The sequence below is a fragment of the Mercenaria mercenaria genome, chromosome 16, assembly GCF_021730395.1.
Source record: "Mercenaria mercenaria strain notata chromosome 16, MADL_Memer_1, whole genome shotgun sequence".
NCBI lineage: Eukaryota > Metazoa > Mollusca > Bivalvia > Venerida > Veneridae > Mercenaria > Mercenaria mercenaria.
Window position 1 is genome coordinate 25,137,725 of NC_069376.1, and position 20,454 is coordinate 25,158,178.

General features: G+C 36.6%; 1 protein-coding gene across 5 annotated transcripts in view; it reads left to right on the forward strand.

Moving 5' to 3' along the window:
* The first annotated feature begins 1,993 nt into the window (after positions 1-1,993).
* LOC123540685 (reticulocyte-binding protein homolog 2a-like) overlaps positions 1,994-20,454 on the forward strand; it is a 36,336-nt gene continuing 17,875 nt past the window's right edge. For 3 of the 5 annotated variants that reach the window (XM_053526418.1, XM_053526415.1, XM_053526419.1), the window contains exon 1: positions 4,320-4,431. The gene's annotated coding sequence lies outside the window, so the exon portion shown is untranslated. Of the gene's footprint in view, positions 2,208-4,319; positions 4,432-20,454 lie in introns of those variants that run through there. The other 2 variants (XM_053526416.1, XM_053526417.1) reach the window with 1 other exon arrangement.

The following is a 20,454-nucleotide window of genomic DNA, read 5'->3' on the forward strand; positions in this document are numbered from 1 at the left end:
GTAAATTCGTCCCTCTTGCCTCAATTTTTGTAGTATTTAAATCTGTTGTATTTTTAGTTATGTAAAATAGTTCATCAAGTAATTTTTCTTCTATAAAATCCATTTCGTTTATTAATTCTTTTTCCATTAGACTAATTTTTTTTTGTTAATTCTCCATTATTTTTATTTTCTGTTGTATCTAAACTATCAAATTTTACTTTTGCTTTTTCTTTTAATTCATTAAAATCTTCTATTAAATTTTTATTTAACTTTTCAAATTCTTTTTCTAAATTTTCTCTTCTCAAATTATATTCTTTTTCTAATTTTTCTTTTAATTCATAATTCTTTTTTCTTGATTTTTCTTTTATTTTATTAAATTTATCTGTTAAATCCGTAATATAAATAGGTTCTTTATTAAAAATACTAATTTTATCATCTTTAAAAGTTTCTGTTTTAATTTTAAACATTAATACGAATTTTAAAAATATTTGAATTGGTTTAAATTAAATATTTTTCATTTTTTATTTAAATTAAAAAAGATAATTTAAAAGTTAAATTAAAAAGTTAAATTAAAATTTTAATTTAATGTTTAAAGAGTAAAGAAAATAAATAAAGAATAATGTTAAAGTTTAAGGTTTTTTTTGTTTCTTTTATTTTACCATTTCTTTCTTTTTATGTAAATTATTTTACATTATCTTTTTATGTTTTAAGTTTTGTAAAATTATAATGTAAGATAATGTTAAATAACAAAATGTATAAAAAAGATAATGTAAGTTAATGTAAGATAATGTTAAATAATGTAAGTTAATGTAAGATAATGTTAAATAATGTAAGTTAATGTAAGATAATGTTAAATAATGTAAGTTATAAATAAAGTTATGGTAGTTCAATAATTTCAATAGATTGCGATTTAAGTTTTTATTTTTTATAGATAACTTTTAAATAATTTTAAAAATTTATTTAAAATTGTTTATTATTTTCCATATAATTTTTTTGAAATTCCATTTGTTGTTGAAACATTCTTTCTTGACTATCTTTTTCTTTAGCTTTTTTTATTTTGTCTTTCATTATTTCTTCTCTAAGATCTCTCATTTTTTTATTAACTTCAGCTTTAAATTTTGCTTGTTCTTTAATTTTTTTTGAATTCATATATAAAATAAATTATTTACTATTATTTAAAATGATTTAAAAATTCAATTTTTTATAGACATAAAATATACTTTTAACAAACTTTGATTTTATTTTTTTCACAAAAAAGTAGTCATTATTATTTTTTTCCCATTTTTTGCTGTAACATAATGGGGGTTTATATTATCAGCAAATCTTCTTTCTTTCAAACAATATATTTTATTCTGTAAACTCATCTATATCAAATGTATTTAAAATTATTTAAAGACTAATAATGTAGTTATTAATTCAAAATAAGATCAAATAAGTTACATTTTATCAATAAAAATAATCTGCCAAAAGTTTGCCAAAAGTTTGTCAAGTTGGCAGACATTGTCACATTGCTGCCACTTGGCAGAAAAATGGCAGACTTTTGATTGGTTGAATTTGTGTTTGCCAACGTTCTGCCAAAAGTTTGTCAAGTTGGCAGCGACTGCCACATTGCTGCCACTTGGCAGGATTTTGGCAAATATTTGGTGGAAGTGTTTAATCATATTTTACTATAGGTTTTCATAAAGTACTATGAAAATTTTTTTTTAAATTTGTTGAAATTGGTCAGCATTGGTCGGTTTAGGTCAAGGGTTAAAATTAATTTGGGTCAAAAGTGTGCCAAAAACCCCATTTCTTATACTACTGTCACAGACAAAGAACACAACTATTCGGGACTTGCTGACAACATACGGACAGTAGCAATGTTATTTGCCCCAACACAAATTTATGCATAAAAGGTTAAAATTGTTTTAACTTGTGACAAATGACTGTTAACACTATACCCCGTTAATCACATGAAACAAAGTCTCCCTATACTTGTATAACACGCAAAAATAAACATTAAAAGTACCTTAAGTTTATATCCCTTCTTACACGACATCGCTGTACCCTGTACCGCTCCTGATTGGACATAGTACGGAAAGTAACCCCGTATTCGAGTATTACAATCGATTATTGTATTTCTCTCCCTTTATAAAACGGAAATAACCGAATCGATTCCGATGTGCTATATTTAAACTGGAAATCCCATTACTGATTTCTGGAGAAAAATGGAGTAGATGACAAGTAAGGTGAGAGTATTTAAATGTTAAATACACTGTCTAATCTTTGAATGATTTAGATTAACACACAGCTTTTATACACGTGTTAACTTGTCTAAGCACACGACAAACCTAATCAAATAAAAACGAAAGTTGTCGAAACAGCGTCCTGTATCTGGTCCAGCTGATCACTGTCACACAAATAAAGAAATGTTTTCGGACGAGCCTTGGTAACGGACATACGAGCAAAGTCAGTGTAATGGAATTCAGGGAGATTAATCTTTTATTTACGGTTTAAAACCGAAAACGAAAGTAGGCTGACATGACACCTAGGGTGTAGTCAAAATAATTCAACTTTCAGTAATGAGATTGTTTCATAATTGTGACTGGGCAATCTAAACGTCAAAACTTTGAAGGACCAAAATAATGGAGGATAATTTTTTCTTGCCTATCCAGCGTGGAAAGTATACATTTATCCGAGCACGCGCCGGGGATAGATATTCCTGTCTTTCCCTTGAGAAAAACCTTGTCAAAAATACTTTAAGGTGACGTCACATAGTACCGCGCCGACCAGTACCATTGTGACGTAATAAACTTTATAAATAATGTCAGGAAATACCCAAACCTATTTGTCTCCACGATCTATTTTGAACATGATAGGCAAGAAAAATGATCTAACACGTCTGCCTATGTTCACAAGATAGCTGTTTTCCCGAGGGACAGCACGGATAAATAAACTGGCGTACACATGCAGGCATGTAAGATCCTTATACAACAGGCACTCGGCGTGTGGCTTGGACCCTTCCTCCCCCCCCCCCCCCACACACACACTTAGCCCCCACAGCGACCCACATAGTTACATAATTTTATGAGAAAAAAAAACAACATGTCTTATATACCCCGAGTAATATTTTTAGGCAAAGTTATGTTAAAATATACTCAACATAATCTAGATCTATTACAAACATTATGTAATATGAAGTGATATAGTACACGGTGGTTAATCAAAATGGCTACGATACGATTTTTTTGCGATAAAAGAACGTAAGCAAAAGGTGAGTATCATCACATTCATTCTGTGTTCTTAGAAGAGTTGTCGAATATCAGAAATCGAAGAATTGTAGGCCGATGTAGACTGGATTTAACTTTTACTTAAAGGTTATTCTCAATTTGTGGTCGTAACGGCGTTTGCAGGTTTAGCGGTGAACTTTGCCCGTTCGTTATGTCACATGTGCAGTGTAACTGGTATCAAGGTTATATTGCAGTAATTCGGTCAAAATGTGCTTCCGTGGTGTAGTCGGTTCAAGAAGTCCCTAATAAATAGACCCTTCTTTTTCATTTTCCGCGCATTTGCGCGTACATCGGGGGCCAAATGGGCATTATTACACTCGTTGAATGAATTTTAAACACAATGGGACACTTTTCATGCCAATATTCGCATGTTTTCGAGTTGTTTACTTGAAAACGAAAGTAGCGTGTTTCTTCTGCGGACCGCTTTCGGAAATGCGGCAATATGAGGGTACCTGACTTCAGTTGACTTGCATTTCACTGCATGTTATTCAACACCCTTTTTCTTTTCGTTTTCTTGAAGCTAATGTATGGTTATGTTGAATATGGAAAATAGGTCTACGGCGGAGTGAAAATCTAGAAACGGTAACAAAATTGTTCTAAAATAGCTGAATTTTTATGAAACAAAGAACAATTTCTTGTATTGGTACATACCCTCAAGAGCAAACCGAGTAGGCGGAAGATTTTTGTAAGGTATACAATTCGAAAATGCAAGGCATCGATGTTGAATATATCTGGATAGCAATGTGACCGTAAACTCGCTGTACAGTTTACAATACAGTTACACATTTGACTGCATCAGGCCGTGTCGAATTAAGTTTCTATTTGTAATTTAAAGTCTGAGAATGAATATTTTATGTATTTTCCGTAACAAAATCACAATGATTATAATTATAAACCCTTTATTAAACTATCCGCAGTCGTACTGAGATGTGTATTTAGTGTAGTATAAATATAGCGTTAAATTGATATGTATACACGTTTTACTTTGGTTTCCCATTTGTTTAAGATAAAAATAGAAATGGATTTTCAAAGTTGTTACTTAATTTAGATTATACGTAAAAACCAACGGAGATAATATAATGTCAATGATTAATAATGTGCATTTCCATTAATTTTAACATAACGCGTATGAAGATAAGCTAGAAGAATTCATATAATGTCGGATTTATAACGATAAAATAAGGTAAGCGTATATATATAGAGAGATCTATTAGACATATCTATCTTAAAATTGTATGAATGGAATGCAGCTAATTAATTCACTTTATCGCATAGTGCGACACTTTTCCCATGACCTTTGCAGTATATTAAACATGGTAACACACATTAATACTACAAAATCTGTGCTGATATTTTACAAAACTGTTACGATATATATCGGTAACGGCCATTGATTTACCGAAAAATCGGCCTTGTTGCTCTTGTCCGCAATTTAAGCCAAACATTTCTTATCCGATTTTCACCAAACTTGAACAAAATGTGTTTGACCATAAAGGGCCTAGTTGGATACCTAGCCAAATCGGTTCAGGCATTTTGGAGTTACGGCCCTTGAATTACCGAAAAATCAGCTCTTTTGCTGTTGTCCGCACTCCAAGTTGAACATTTCCAACACGATCTTCGCCAAATTTGTATAAAATGTGTTTGACCGTAAGACCTCTGACAAGTTCGATAATGAGCCAAAGCGGAGTATGGGCCCGTGAATTGTTGTGAGTAATCTGTATATAAAGGCTTGACTTACAATTTAGATGATTAGGCAGTTGTGGGAGGCATTCCCTTTTCTTAAAAGCAGCTCTATTTGTAGTGTTGATATAATTGTTTCATGTGTATACGAAATTATTAAATGTGCTCATCCCACATTGCATAAAAGCATTGACAATTAGAACTGTATGGAAACATTAATACCAGCAGTACTAACAACTAGTTATTTTTTTTGTCATAGTGAATTATACTTAGTTCATTCTTTCAGATAGTTTATGTAACCATATCAGTATTGAATAGCAATCACTGATGTTGTTAATGTTACGTTTTTTGTGTTCCTTCGCAACATCATCATCTTTATTTTTAAGACCGTTACGATTCGCGGGTCTTTTTGCCCCGGGACCTCCCAGTTTACATTTTTAGGTTTGTTTGTCTGTCAAAATTTTGGGTTGTTCCCCTTGAAGTATCATTGTTATATAGTTACCCACTTACAGTATCAAACAAGTGATTATTTTGATGCTGGGTGTCAGGGTGGTTGCTGTGTTTTGGGGTGTTCTGGGGTGTCTTGGGGTAAAAAGACCAGCCCGTTACGGCTTGTTACGATCCGTTCTCCATTTAAAGTTTAAATTTTCAACAACTTTGCCACATGATCATATCTTATATGTCAATGTATATCATGTAATGAGGTACTATATGTACAAATTACTGAATAAACTTTGTTCTGTTCTGTTCTATATATCAACACAGAAATCTGTATAGAGTTTTATTCGAAAAAACACTTTTTCTCTATCGAGGTCCTATTGAGGGAGTATATTTTTTTCCTATCTCAGAAAAGATAATTTTAGCTCCAATTTACAGTTCACAGAGAAAGAATTATCACAAACAACAACATTTATAAAGTAAAAGAATAAATAAACTAGAATATTTCAAAAACTCGATAGTTATCGCCAAATTCAGAAATACATGAAATATATGACATTCTGAGATTTCTCAAATGTTTCTTTGTCTTTGATTTTTTTTTACAAACAAAACAAGTTTTACAATATGTTTGGCCAATGAAATGCAAAGATTTAAAACCAATGCAGAAACCTGTTGGATACTTTTATCTGGGGAACAGAAGTTTTAGTGATTCAGTCAGAGTGAGTCAGCGAGGCGCAGAAAGAGAATCAAAGAGTAAAAATAATAATTTATAAAAAAAATTAAATGGAAATAATATATAAATTTTAATGGTAAAACTATGCGATGAAACAGTTATGATATGTAATGCTCGTGTGTTACGAGGATATATCAGAGCTAGGGGTACATCTCGGTAATTTTCTGTGCACATATCTGTCTCGGCCTACCGGCCTAGACGATATCGTGCAGAGAAAAATACCCTCGATGTATCCCTAGCTCTGATATATCCTCGTAACACACTGTCATACATACTAGAACTATTACATGCAGACAAAACCACGCGCTTAAAATCTTTTTAGGGCTAATATTCAATATTATTATACCTCACATAATTTCCCATTAGTTTAACTTTAATAATATATTTTATTATATACCTTATAAATTCCTTACAAAAATCGGCTTGTATTATACAATTAAATATGAACAGACAGACCAAAATTCCGTATTGTACTTTTTAAATTCCGTATTGTACCTTCCGTATTGTATGCTGCCGGACTATTTTCATAAATATGCATGACCCAGCACATTTCTATAAATAGCGCACATATAAACTTCACTGAGTTCCATTTATTATCGATAAACATTAAAGATTTCGTTCAAGAAAAAAATAAAAATCAAAATGGTAAAGTATATAATTAAAATGAAATGGTCATTATAACAGTAGCTAGATCTGGGACTTTGTATTCGGCTCTCGTGGATTTTGCAAGGTCGTATCACACTCGGCGCTTGCGCGCCTCGTTAATAGATCCGATCTACCAAAATCCACTCGAGCCGAATACTGCATCTCAGATCAGTCTACTGTTATAACAACCCTATTTTATTCCCCCTTGATTTTATATCACATGCGCAAAATCGTTATTTTCAATTTCTGCGCAGGTGATATGACCCATAATTTCATATCACATACGGTACAGTGTTATTTTGTTTTTCTGCGCATGTGATATTATTTTTTCATATCATCTGTTGAGAAATTGTTACTTTTGCATTGGAGAGAGATGGGAAGTAAACAGTAAATACTGGAATGCAGAATATTGAAACCGTGGTGAACTGCAAATAAATTCATAGGGTTACACCCATTAGATATGTTTTAATTTTTAGCTCACCTGTCACATAGTTTTATGATCATCCGCCGTCCGTCCGACCGTCCGTGTGTCAACAATTTCTTGTCTGCACGATAGCGGTTTCATTTTTGATTTTATTTGCACACAACTTGTATCACCATAAGATCTCGGTTTCTTTCTTGAACTGGCAAGATCCCATTATGGGTTCCAGAGTAATGGCCCCTGAAAGGGCCAAAATTAACTATTTTGACCTTGTCTGCACAATAGCAGTTTATTATGTCTCCCTCCTCTGGGGGAGACATTTTGTTTTTGCCATGTCCGTCCTTCCGTCCGTCCGTACGTCACACTTCATTTCCGAGCAATAACTGGAGAACCATTTGACCTAGAACCTTCAAAGTTCATAGGGTTGTAGGGCTGCTGGAGTAGACGACTCCTATTGTTTTTGGGTCACTCCGTCAAAGGTCAATGTCACAGGGGCCTGAAAATCCGATCAATAACTACAGAACTACTTGACCCAGAATGTTGAAACTTCATAGGGTGATTGGTCATGAAGAGTAGATGACCCCTATTGATTTTGGGGTTACTCCGTCAAAGGTCAAGGTCACAGGGGCCTGAACATTGAAAACCATTTTCAATCAATAACTAGAGAACCACTTGACCCAGAATGTTGAAACTTCATAGGATTATTGAAAATTAAGAGTAGATGACCCGTATCGTTTTTGGGGTCACTCCGTCAAAGGTTAAGGTCACAGGGGCCTGAACATTGAAAACCATTTTCGATCAATAACTAGAGAACCACTTGACCCAGAATGTTGAAACTTCAAAGGATGATTGGTTATGAAGAGTAGATGACCCCTATTGATTTTGGGGTTACTCCATGAAAGGTCAAGGTCACAGGGGCCTGAACATTGAAAACCATTTCTGATCAATAACTAGAGAACCACTTGACCCAGAATGTTGAAACTTCATAGGATGATTGTACATGCAAAGTAGATGACCCCTGTCGATTTTGGGGTCATTCCGTTAAAGGTCAAGGTCACAGGGGCCTGAACATTGAAAACCATTCCCGGTCAGTAGCTTGAGAACCACTTGACCCAGAATGTTGAAACTTCATAGGATGATTGGTCATGCAGAGTAGATGACCCCTAACGATTTTGGGGTCAGTCTGTTAAAGGTCAAGGTGACAGGGGCCCGAACATTGGAAACCATTTCCGGTCAGTAACTTGAGAACCACTTGACCCAGAATGATGAAACTTTATAGGATGATTGGTCATGCAGAGTAGATGACCCCTAACGATTTTAGGGTCACTCTGTTAAAGGTCAAGGTCACAGGGGCCTGAACATGGAAAACCACTTCCGATCAATAACTTGAGGACCTCTCGACCCAGAATGTTGAAACTTCATAGGATGATTGTTCATGCAGAGTAAATGACCCGTATTGTTTTTGGGGTCACTCCGTTAAAGTTCAAGGTCACAGAGGCCAAAACATAGATAACCAGTTCCGATCAATAACTTGAGAACCACTTGACCCAGAATGTTGAAACTTCATAAGATGATTGAACATGCAGAGTAGATGACACTTATTTATTTTGGGGTCAGTCTATTAAAGGTCAAGGTCACAGTGGCCTGTTCATGTAAAATCATTTTTGGAAATAAATTGAGAACCACTTGACCTACAATGTTGAAACATAATAGGATGATTGGACATGCAGAGTAGATGACCCCTATTTGTTTTGAGGTCACTTAATCAAAGGTCAAGTTCACAGGAGCCTGAACAGTGACTTGAGAACCACTAGGCCAGGAGTGTTGAAATTTAGCGGGATGACTGGACATGCCAAGTAGATGATCCTTATTGCAGCCAACCATCAGTGTCTCTTTGACTTTCGCTCCTGACCCCTATTGACTTCTTGCCTATAGGACTTTGCATTGGGGGAGACATGCGCTTTTTTATAAAAGCATTTTCTAGTTTATGATTTGAATTTTACCAAACTGGCACACAGTTTGTATCACCATAACATCTTGGTTCCTTTCTTGAACTGGTCAGATTCCATTATGGGTTTCAGAGTTATGGCCCTTGAAAGGGCCAGAATTAGCTATTTTGACCTTGTCTGCACATTAGCAGCTTCACTTATGATTTTATTTTAACCAAACTTGCACACAACTTGTATCATCATAAGATCTGTGTTCGTTTCTTGAACTGGCGTGATTCCGTTATGGGTTCCAGAGTTATGACCCCTGAAAGGGCCAAAATTAGCTATTTAAAGTATTTTGACCTAGTCTGCCCAATAGCAGCTTCATTTATGATTTGAAGTTAATCAAACTTGCACAAAACTTGTGTCATCATAAGATAACATTTCATGTTTTGAATCAACCAGATCTCTTAATTGGTTCCAGAGTTATTTTGACCTTGTCTGCACAATATAAACAGCTTCATTTATAATTTTATTTTAACCAAACTTGCACACAACTTGTATCACCATAAGATCTTGGTTTCTTTCTTGAAGACCCCTTGTGCAGGGTTTTTTTTATTCTATAGCAGCGGCCGAATATCGGCCTCGTCCCCCAGCCGAGGATTTCCCCCACAGCCAAGGATTTCCCCTACCGCAGTCGAAATTCCCCTACGTCCGAAATTCCCCCCTCCGAAATCGTAAACAAAGCAAGGGAGATTACTCCCAGCGATTTTCCCGACCGAATATCGGACCCGTTCACAATTGCAGACGGTCTTTCACAATTTTCAATGTGTGTGAAATCCTTTAGAAATAGTAGAAAAATGTTAGAAGAGCGTTCAGTAGACCCGAGGTTCCGGTTTTGACCCGCGAAAATCGATAAAAACTCGTATCTGACCCGCACATAATATGCCGTGTGCGTCTGCTTGTCTCGCGGTAATACTCTTTGATGCGTAACGAGTTCGAAAGCTCTACCCCTTGTCAATCAAAATCCCAGTGAACTTCATACTGTTTGTCGACACCAGCGTAAGTATGGCAGTAGGCGGAGCGTCGTAAGTTAATTAGCTACTGACAGATGTCAATCAAGCCACGCGCCGACTGACACGTGGTTATCATCAGTATGTAATATAGATGATTGATAAACAATGCAGCGTCAGATTATCGTGTTTGTACCTCTTGTTAATTAGCGGTAACAGCTTATGCTGTATTGTGTAATATGTGTTGTTAATTTAAAGTAATTATTTTGTGTGCTTGATTCGGTTAAATAAGCCGGTCGGCCGTTACGCAAATTTATTATCTTTGCCGAGGTATTTTGCTAGAGCAAAATAAAATATAAATGTTTTAAGTAATCAGATATTATAAGTATGGAATAGTTCTGGTGAAAAGATGAAATTTAAAACGGGTATTTTATCAAGAATTTTAAATGTTTGCTTTCGTTTTTTCATATTTGTCACACGTTTTCGCGATCGTGATTTTCGGACTTTTTTATCCTTTCTTACAAGATTTTCTAGTAGAGTTGAAATAAAAAGCCAACAAAAGTATGCATTTAATAATAATATGATGACTCTTGCAAAAGCAACTCTTGTTTTAAAGCATTTTTTGTGAATAAAAGCATGTGACCTTTAAATATTCAATGATTTCTTTCTTGTATACGGCTAAATTGAGCATTTTAACTCTCCCCACCCACCTTGTTACAATAATAAGTGAACATTAGTGCAAGTCCATCTAAGTGACAGTGTGTATAGTTGCTAAAAGTTGCAGGAATATGTAATAAAAACATAGTTTAAAGTGTTTATTATGCATAATTGTAAATTCCCCCCTGAGTGAAAAAAATCCCCCAAAACTGCTCGTCGCGCGCTATTTTCTTCCCCCAGTGACAGGCTGGGGCCCCTTCCCCCAGTCGTAAAAAAACCCCTTGTGACAAGTTAAACATAGACTTATATAGGGAAAAAATATAAAAATGTTAAAAACAATCCTTGTCTTGAGCCGAGAGACATAAGCCTTTGATGTTTGGTAAGAAGCATTGCCTGATGGTCCTCTACCAAGACTGTTCAAATTATTGCTAATTTAGTGTCCGCTCTTACACCCCCGAAAGGATTTTCATGAAACTTGGGTCAAATGATCACCTCATCAAGACGATGTTCAGAACTTTTTTGTCAGCCTTGTCGGCTCAAGGCCAAGGTCACAAATCAAGTCAAAGTTTTGGGTCTTCCATTTTTTTGTCCGCTCTGTATCTCCTAAACCCCTTGAAGGAATTTTATAAAACTTTTGTCAAATGATCACCTCATCAAAACGATTTGCAGAACACGAGTCAGCCATGCCGGCTCAATGTCAAGGATAGAACTTAGGTTAAAAAATTTGAGCTTTCCATTTTGTGTCCGCTCTGTATCTCCTAAAGCCCTTGAAGGATTTTCATCAAACTTGGGTCAAATGATCATCTCATCAAGGCGATGTGCAGAAATTATGAGCCAGCAATGCCGGCTCAAGGTCAAGGTAACAAATGAGTATCAAAGGTTTGAGCCTTACATTTTGTATCTGCTCTGTATCTCTTAATCCCCTTGCAGGATTCATATGAAACTTGGGTCAAATGATCACCTCATCAAGGCAATGTGCAGAACTAACGAGTCTGCCATGCCGGCTCAAGGACAACGGTTTTAGCCATCCATTTCGTGTGTGCTCTATATCTCCTAAACCCCTTAAAGGATTTTCATTCGTCAAATGATCACCTCATCAAAACAATAAGCAAAACTCAAAATGCTGGCTCAAGGTCAAGGTCACATTTTAGCGTCAAATGTTTGAGCCTTCCATTTTATGTCAACTCTGTATCTCCTTAACCCCATGAAGGATTTTCATCAAACTTGTGTCAAATGATTACCTCATCAAGAACTCATGAGTCAGCCATGTTAGCTCAAGGTCAAGATCACAACTCAAGGTTAATGGTTTGAGCTCTGTATCTTCAAAACCCCTTGAAGGCTTTTCATGAAACCTGGGTCAAATGATCACCTCATCAAGACGTTGCACAAAAGACATGAGTCATCCATGTCAATTCAAGGTCAAGGTCACAGCTAAAGGTTTAAGGTTTGCCCTTTCACTGTCTGTACTAGTGGTGGGGGATTTAGCTGTCTTTCGGACTGCCTTGTTGTACAACGTTTTGATAACTTTTACTAAAGGAACCATCAAAATCAAGATAAGTTTGATCAAGTAAGTGGTAGCTTTGCATATAAAACTTGGAAAAAGGATGATTTAGCCTGACGCAGGACTCTAACCCACATCACTGAGATTGATAGCTAAACGGTTTGTCCACACAACCACCTGCACTTATGACCTCCCATCATTTTAGAAAAATATAGATGCAAAAGTTATATCACTATTTAGGTTTCGACACCGAAAAGTGATTTACTATAATCCATGTATACGGAAAATTCATGAGTGCCAGGACAGTACTTACGGACAATACTTAGATATCCGATAATTACATTTATTTAAAGTAACACACTAAATAGCTGTTCTTCTTTATTCTAGAATGTCTGTAACTTACATTTTATTAAATGATGTTTTCACTTCTTAAAAAAATCAAAGAAAAGTTGGGACCATGTTTGATGCGAAAAAGAATCAGCTAAAAATGAGACCCCAAAATACAAAGAAAGGAATAAAATAGTTCATCAGAGCAAAAAAAAAAGAGACTGTTTGTATCCGCCATTATGGGACTATCATTTTTTCGCGCCATTTTTCGTCGAGGCCGTAAGGGAGGGAAGACATAGTTGTCAAAATGGCTGTTTGGTGCGGTGTATTTGCGTGCGTGCTTCAGTGCGTCCCTCCGGATTTCTTTGCATGGACCATAAGTCCGTCATTGTTTGTGGGATTTAAAATAACTTGGCACAATATTTCACCACCATGAGAAAGCGTGTCGCGCGCAACACCCGTTTCAATGTCTTAAAGGTCAAGGTCACACTTCAATGGAGTTTAAATGTCAGATATTGCTATTATTGACCTTGTCCGCACAATAACTACGTCATTAAATTTGGGATTAGAAAATAACCTGGCACAATTGTTTATCACCATGAGATGGTGTGTCGCGTGCAATATCGGCGTAAATATCTTAAAGGTCAAGTTCACACTTGAAGCTTAAAGGTTAAATATGGCTGTAATTGACCTTGTCCAGACAATAGCTTTGTCATTGATTGTGGGATTTTAAAATAAGTTTGCAAAATTGTTTACCACCATGAGACGGCGTATCGCGCGCAACACCCGTGTCAGTTTCTTAAAGGTTAAGGTCATACTTTGAGTATAAAGGTCAAATATGGCTTTTATTGACCTTGTCCGGTTAGTAACTTCGTCATTGGATGTGGGATTGTCATTTTACTCCAATGACAATTGAGAGGTTTACAATTTTGCATATGAATGGAATTACTTCCTTTTTATGTATTCAGTAATCGTTACATTACTTTTCCCCTCCGAGAAATCTCGTCCCGTGATTTGGCCTAGGAAATGCATGGGTAAGGCAACTCCAGTCTGGTAGTTCACTTCATCCCACCGCTGCCACCATTTGTAACGTTTTAGTGCCACACAAATCCCCTCAGTGAATAGCTAGCTAGTCACCAAAGGTGATTTATTGTGCCTATATACTGTCGTTTTACTCTAATGACAATTTGCATATGAATGGAATTACTTCCCTTTTATGTATTTAGTAATCGTTATAGGATTATAAAATAACCTGGCACAATTCTTTTTATTTGGCATAATATTTGTCTCAGTAAGGTAGAGTTTCGTGTGCAACTGAGTTGCTCCCAGTCCTTTTGACAGCTGGCGGACCTTTGTCATTTAATTAGCCCACCATCATCAGATGGTGGGCTATTAAAATCACTCTGCGTCCGTGGTCCGTCCGTCCGTCATTCCGTCCGTCCGTCCGTCTGTCCGTGCCCGCGAAATGATGGTTAAGTGACTTCATAACGGTACTTTCTCTTTGATGTCATTCATTCCGTTCTGTTTATGTGACCTTTTTCTTTTTATGTGACTGATAGAACAATAGAGAGAACAATGGGGGTGTCACATAAATACCGTTTCGTTAGAACGTCCGTGCGTCCGTCCGTCCGTTAACAATTTCTCGTTATCGCATCTCCTCAGAAACTACTGGGGGGATTTTTACCAAACTTTATCAGAATGATGTATTGGTACCTTAGTTGTGTCCCCCTGAAAATCAGACTGGTTCAACAATTTATGAGTGAGTTATGGCCCTTTGTTTATTTGTATAGTTTACATAGATTTATATAGGGAAAAACTTTGAAAACCTTCTTGTCCAAAACCAAAGACTTTTAAGAGCCTTGGGCTTTGATATTTGGTATGAAGCATCATCTAGTGGTCCTCTACGAAGATGATTCAAATTATTTCTCTGGGGTCAAATATGGCCCCGCCCTGGGGGTCACATGATTTATATAGACTTTAATAGGCAAAAAACTTTGATAAACCTCTTGTCCAAAACCACAGGGCATAGGGCTTTGATATTTTGTATGTGACATCATCTAGTGGTCTTCAACTAAGATTGTTCAAATTATACCCCTAGGGTCAAATATGGCCCCGCCCAGGGGGTCATATGGTTTACATAGACTTATATAAGGAAAAACTTTGGAAATCTTCTTGTCCAAACCACAAAGCCTAGGGTTTTGATATTGGTATTGTAGCATCATCTAGTGGTTCTCTACCAAGTTTGTTCAAATATTCCCCTTAGGGTCAAATATGGCCCCGCCCCGGGGGTCACATGGTTCATATAGACTTATATAGGGAAAAGCTTTTAAAATCTTCTTGTCAATAACTTCAACATTCAAACTTGGACCACGTGTATATTTTTGAGTGGCAAGATGAACCTTGACAGAGTTGACCTTGATTTTGACCTAGTGACCTACTTTCACATGTTCTCAAGCTATACAGCCTTCAAGTTTGGACCACATGCATAGTTTTGTGCACCAGAAAACACTTTGATCTTGACATTGACCTAGTGACCAACTTTCACATTTTTTAGCCCACCATCATCAGATGGTGGGCTATTCAAATCACTCTGCGTCCGTGGTCCGTCGTCCTTCCGTCCGGACGTCCGTCCGTCCTTCCGTTAACAATTTCTCGTTATCACATCTCCTCAGAAACTACTTGGGGGATTTTGACCAAACTTTGTCAGAATGATGTATTGGTATCCTAGCTTTGTCCCTCTGAAAATCAGACTGGTTCAACAATTTTGGAGTGAGTTATGGTCCTTTGTTTATTTTCATAATTTACATAGATTTATATAGGGAAAATTTTTGAAAATCTGCTTATACAAAACCACAGGGCCTAGGACTTTGATATTTGGTATGTAGCATCATCTAGCGGTCATCTACCAAGATTGTCAAAAATATTTCCCTAGGGTCAAATATGGCCCCGCCCCGTGGGTCACTTGGTTTAATTATATAGACTTATATAGGGAAAAACTTTAAAAATCTTCTTGTCATAACCTACAACATTCAAATTTGGACCTTATGTGTAGTTTTGATTGGCTAGATGAACATTGACATGAGTTGACCTTGATCTTGACCTAGTGACCTACTTTCACATTTCTGTAGCCTTCAAATTTGGACCACTTGCATAGGATTTTGTACGGAAACTATCTTTGACCTTGACATTGACCTAGTGACCTACTTTCACATTTAATTTGGACCACATGCATAGTTTTGTGTTCCAAATGAGATTTGACCTTGATTTTGACCTAGTGACCTACTTTCTCATTTCACAAGCTACAGCCTTCAAATTTAGACCATGTGCATAGTTTTGTGTACTGAAAAGAACTTTGACCTTGAGATTGACCTAGTGACCTACTTTTACATTTCTGTAGCTACAGCCTTCAAATTTGGACCACATACATAGGCTTGTGTACAGAAATAAACTTTGACCTTGACATTGACCTAGTGACCTATTTTCACATTTTTGAAGGTACAGGCTTCAAATTTGGACCACATGTTTTGTGTTCCGAACTGAAATTTGACTTTGATTTTGACCTAGTGACCTACTTTCACAATTCTTAAGCTACAGTCGTCAAATTTGGAACACATGCATATTTTTGTGTACCGAAATGAACTTTGACCTTTACATTGACCTAGTGACCTACTTTCACATTTTTAGCCCACCATCATCAGATGGTGGGCTATTAAAATCACTCTGCGTCCGTGGTCCGTCCGTCCGTCATTCCGTCCGTCCGTCCGTCCGTCCGTCCGTCAGTCCGTCCGTCCGTCCGTCCGTCCGTCCGTTAACAATTTCTCGTTATCGCATCTCCTCAGAAACTACTGGGGGGATTTTGACCAAACTTTGTCAGAATGATGTATTGGTACCCTAGTTGTGTCCCCCTGAAAATCAGACTGGTTCAACAATTTATCAGTGAGTTATGGCCCTTTGTTTATTTCTATAATTTATATAGATTTATATAGGGAAAAACTTTGAAAACCTTCTTGTCCAAAACCACAGAGCCTAGGGCTTTGATATTTGGTATGAAGCATCATCTAGTGGTCCTCTACCAAGATGATTCAAATTATTTCTCTGGGGTCAAATATGGCCCCGCCCTGGGGGTCACATGGTTTATATAGACTTATATAGGGAAAAACTTTGAATAACCTCTTGTCCAAAACCACAGGGCCTAGGGCTTTGATATTTTGTATGTGACATCATCTAGTGGTCTTCAACTAAGATTATTCAAATTATACCCCTAGGGTCAAATATGGCCCCGCCCTGGGGGTCATATGGTTTACATAGACTTACATAGGGAAAAACTTTGAAAATCTTCTTGTCCAAACCACAAAGCCTAGGGCTTTGATACTTGTAATGTAGCATCATCTAGTGGTTCTCTACCAAGTTTGTTCAAATTATCCTCCTAGGGTTAAATATGGCCCCGCCCCGGGGGTCACATGGTTCATATAGACTTATATAGGGAAAAGCTTTTAAAATGTTCTTGTCAGTAATTACAACATTCAAACTTGGACCACATGTATATTTTTGAGTGGCAAGATGAACCTTGACATGAGTTGACCTTGATTTTGACCTAGTGACCTACTTTCACATTTCTGTAGCTACAGCCTTCAAATTTGGACCACTTGCATAATTTTGTGCACTGGAAAAAACTTTGACCTTTATTTTGACCTAGTGACCTACTTTCACATTTTTGAAGGTACAGGCATCAAATTTGGACCATATGCATAGTTTCATGTTTCAAAATGAAATTTGACATTGATTTTGACCTAGTGACCTACTTTCACATTTCTCAAGCTACAGCCTTCAAATTTGGACTACATGCATAGTTTTGTGTACCGAAAAAAACTTTTACCTTGACATTGACCTAGTGACCTACTTTCACATTTTTGAAGGTACAGGCTTCAAATTTGGACCACATGCATAGTTTTGTATTCTGAAATAAAATTTGACCTTGATTTTGACCTAGTGACCTACTTTTACATTTCTCAAGCTACAGCCTTCAAATTTGGACCACTTGCATAGTTTTGAGTACTGAAATGACCTTTGACCTTTACATTGACCTAGTGACCTACTTTCACATTTTTAAGGTACAGGCTTCAAATTTGGACCACATGCATAGTTTTGTATACCGAAATAAAATTTGACCTTGATTTTGACCTAGTGACCTACTTTTACATTTCTCAAGCTACAGCCTTCAAATTTGGACCACATGCATAGTTTTGTGTACCGAAACAAACTTTGACCTTTACATTGACCTAGTGACCTACTTTCACATTTTTGTAGGTACAGGCTTCAAATTTGGACCACATGCATAGTTTTGTATTCCAAAGTAGAATTTGACCTGGATTTTGACCTAGTGACCTACTTTTACATTTCTCAAGCTACAGCCTTCAAATTTGGACCACTTGCATAGTTTTGTGTACCGAAATGAACTTTGACCTTAAGATTGACCTAGTGACCTACTTTCACATTTCTGTAGCTACAGGCTTCAAATTTAGGACCACATGCATAGTTTTGTGTACCGAAACAAACTTTGTCCTTGACATTGACCTAGTGACCTACTTTCACATTTTTGAAGGTACAGGCTTCAAATCTGGACCACATGCATAGATTTGTGTTGTGTACGGAAATGAAATTTGACCTTGAGCTAGTCAGTAAGTCTTGAAATTTGGAACACTCAAAAATGGCACATTGGTGGGTGCCAAGATCACTCTGTGATCTCTTGTTCAAGCTGCAGGCTTCAAATTTGGACCACTTGCATAGTTTTGTGTTCTGAATTGAAAATTGACCTTGATTTTTATCTATTACCAACATTTCTCAAGCTATAGCCTTCAAATTTGAAGCAGATGCATAGTTTTGTGTACAGAAATTAACTTTGACCTTGAAATTGTTCCTACTTTCACATTTCTTTAGCTACAGCTTCAAATTTGGACCACATGCATGGACCACATGCACAGTTTTGTGTACCATAATGAACTTTCACCTTGACTTTGACCTTGATCTATAGTCTTGAAATTTGGAACATTCAAAAATGGCTCAGTGGTGGGCGCCAAGATCACTCTGTGATCTCTTGTTGTAGGTACAGGCTTCAAATTTGGACCACATGCATAGTTTCGTGTTCGGAAATGAAATGGGACCTTGATTTTGACCTAGTGACCTACTTCCACATTTCTCAAGCTACAGCCTTCAAATTTTGACCGCATGCATAGTTTTATCGAAAAAACTTGACCTTGACATTGACCTTGTGACCTACTTTCACATTTTTGAAGGTACAGGCTTCAAATTTGGACCACACGCATAGATTTGTGTACCGAAATAAACTTTGACCTTGATTTTGACCTAGTGACCTACTTTCACATTTTTGAAGGTACAGTCTTCAAATTTGGACCACATGTATAATTTTGTGTTTCGAAATAAAATTTGACCTTGATTTTGACCTAGTGACCTACTTTCACATTTTCTGAAGCTATACAGCCTCCAAATTTGGACCAGATGCATAGTTTTGTGCACCAGAAAACACTTTGACCTTGACATTGACCTAGTGACCTACTTTCACATATTTTGTAGGTACAGGCTTCAAATTTGGACCACATGCATAGTTTTGTGTTCGGAAATGAAATTTGACCTTGATTTTGACCTAGTGACCTACTTCCACATTTCTCAAGCTACAGCCATCAAATTTTGACCGCATGCATAGTTTTGTGTATCGAAAAAACTTTGACCTTGACATTGACCTATTGACCTACTTTCACATTTTTGAAGGTACAGGCTTCAAATTTGGACCACATGCATAGTTTTGCGTACCGAAATGAAATTTGACCTTGATTTTGACCCAGTGACCTACTTTCACATTTCTCAAGCTACAGCCTTCAAATGTGGACCACATGCATGGTTTTATGTACCGAAACAAACTTTGACCTTTACATTGACCTAGTGACCTACTTTCACATTTTTGAAGGTACAAGCTTCAAATGTGGACCACATGCATAGTTCTGTATTCTGAAATAAAATTTGACCTTGATTTTGACTTAGTGACCTACTTTCACATTTCTCAAGCTACAGCCTTCAAATTTGGACTACATGCATAGTTTTGTGTACTGAAATGAACTTTGACCTTAAGATTGACCTAGTGACCTACTTTCACATTTCTGTAGCTACAGGCTTCAAATTTAGACCACATGCATAGGATTGTGTACCGAAACAAATTTTGACCTTGACATTGACCTAGTGACCTACCTTCACATTTTTGAAGGTACAGGCTTCAATTTTGGACCGCATGCATAGATTTGTGTTCTGAAGTGAAATTTGACCTAGATTTTGACCTAGTGACCTACTTACACATTTCTCAAGCTACAGCCTTCAAATTTGGACCACTTGCATAGTTTTGTGTACCAAATTAAACTTTGACCTTAAGATTGACCTAGTGACCTACTTTCAAATTTCACAAGCTACAGCCTTCAAACTTGATGCACATGCATAGTTTTGTGCACAAAGAATTTTGTCCTTGAAATTGATCTAGTGACCTACTTCCACATTTCTCAAGCTACAGCTTTCGAATTTAGACCACATGCACAGTGTAGTGTACGGAAATGAAAATTGACCTTGAGCTAGTCAATAAGTCTTGAAATTTGGAACACTCAAAAATGGCGCATTGGTGGGCGCCAAGATCACTCTGTGATCTCTTGTTCTATTTAGTGTCTGTATGCCATAAAGCGACAAGCCTCCGGAAGCGGTTACGTGATTATTGGTAAAATAACTACCCCAAAGGAGTTTTTAAAGAGAAAAGGACAGTTTGAGCGAATTTATCAATCGTGATCTCAAAACTATACGAGTGCCATG